Here is a 2,174-nt window from a genome sequence, read left to right as displayed (position 1 = left end):
TTTTGACCCAATTGAGCTCCGTTCATCCTACCTTCCATGTATCAAACTTGAAGAAGTGCCTCGCCAAACCCGAACTTGTCATCCCTCTCGAGGAGCTTACTATCGATGATAAACTACATTTCGTGGAAGAACCGGTTGAAATTGTGGACCACTCTGTCAAAACACTAAAACAAAGCAAAATCCCGACTGTCAAAGTTCGTTGGAATGCCAAAAGGTGATCCGAGTTTACTTGGGAAAGACAAGATCAAATGAAAAGAAAGTATCCTCACTTATTCGCAGAGTTGGCAACGCAAGATCCTGAGGAAGAAACAACGACCACTACATCTACTTAAATTTCGGGACGAAATTTCTTTTAAGGAGTAGGTAATGTAATGACCTGCCTTTTTCCATTTACTTTCCATCAAACTATTTTAAAGTCCGTTATTAAATTATAACATCACCCGTTAATTTGCGTTTCAAAATATTTCGTTTAGGTAATTCACGAACCCGCTTCTAAACTCGAGGGACTAAAATTGCTAAGAGACCAAAGATTTGACTAGGTCAAATGGTCAAACCACCTCCTCCTCCACTCATTCATCACCTCCCTTCTTTTTGATACTTCCACTTTTTTTTACTCTCAAACACTCAAACAAAGATTCATCATCCATTTTCGATCTAGCAAGCGTTCTTCAAAACAAATTACATATTTGGAATCCTTGCATCTTCCTCTTCAATTCCTTACCAACTTCATCTCTTTTGGGTAACTTTCTAAAAACTCTAGATTTCATGTTCTTAGTGTTTTTAACTTATAAAAGTGTTAATTAGTGTCTATGGCTCAAGTCTAACATGAATATGTGATTTATTTGCTTGTTCTTGTTATTTTGGTGTAACTAGCTTAAACTTGAAAAATGACTTGTTTGATCTTGAGATTTGGTTGTTTAAATGTTGTTCGATGTTAAAAGTTCATGTATTAAAGTGTTACTAGCATCATTAGCTCCATTTTGATATGTAGGTTGACTAAGAAAACTTCACTAACATGATTATTAATTTTTGCGATTTTGGTTAGGGTTGGATAGACTTAAATATGAACATTTGATGCATTGAATTCTATGAACGGTTATTGGTAAGTGTTTAGTTGTATTGAATGCATAATTACCTACGAAACGGCGTATTATATGTAGGTAGTAAGTTCTCGAATTATCAAATTGCATTTATGATCTTGAATGTAATTAATGATGAACATTTAATGCGAATTTGGTTGTTGTGAAAGATGGATTGATTGATGAAATGTGCTTAGTTGTTTTCCTCATTAAAATACCTTTCCAACGATATAAGATAAATGTTTTAAGTGTTTTCGGTTCACAATTTGTGTTTAATTGAAGTTTGGTTCGTGCACTTGTGAAATTTCAGCAATTGCAACTGCACAGATGTTTGGACGCCATCCTAATCCTTGGACGCTGTCCTGGCTTTCATTGCTGGACACCGTCCAGTGATTTTGGATGCCGTCCAAATGAACTACAGATTTCTGCTTTGCTAGGTCGTTTACCATTTAATTCTAACTATGCTACGCATCTCCGATTAACATGTAAATTGTACTAACATGCTCATATATGATTATATAACTCAGAAAAATTGTCCGAGATCCGACCCGAACGTGTTGACTTTTTCGTTGACTTTGACATGACCAAAGTTGACTTTTATTCAAACTTAAACCGAATACTTATGCAATCGTTCTAACATGATTTTATACTTGTATCTTGCATGAAACTTGACAATTTGACTCACATGCTATATTAATCGAGTCGTAACGAGCCATAGGACTAATTGAACAACTTTGACTAACCGTGTTTACCGATATTGATACAACCTATTTGTTTAGGTCGAGACTAGCATTTGTTCTTGCAAACGTTTACTTGTGAAGTACATTTATATTCATGCACTCAAGGTGAGATCATAGTCCCACCTTTTCAACAACTTTTACTCTTTAAATTATGGGATGAGAAACATATATGTATCATACTTTTATGCTTTGAACACAAGTAGGAAAACAAACATTCCACGTGCGAGTTAGATCAAAAAGGCCTCAATTCAATTATCATTAGTTGCACTTGCAGGGTGTAAACGTGAACTTATGTTGTGTGGATCCATACGGGCTTGACAAGCCCTCATTCGGACGGTTCGCTACCGTTAGCGGA

This window comes from Rutidosis leptorrhynchoides, chromosome 3 (assembly GCF_046630445.1).
Source record: "Rutidosis leptorrhynchoides isolate AG116_Rl617_1_P2 chromosome 3, CSIRO_AGI_Rlap_v1, whole genome shotgun sequence".
Lineage (NCBI taxonomy): Eukaryota > Viridiplantae > Streptophyta > Magnoliopsida > Asterales > Asteraceae > Rutidosis > Rutidosis leptorrhynchoides.
The sequence above is the reverse complement of the archived record's forward strand: the minus strand, read 5'-3'. Positions refer to the sequence as shown.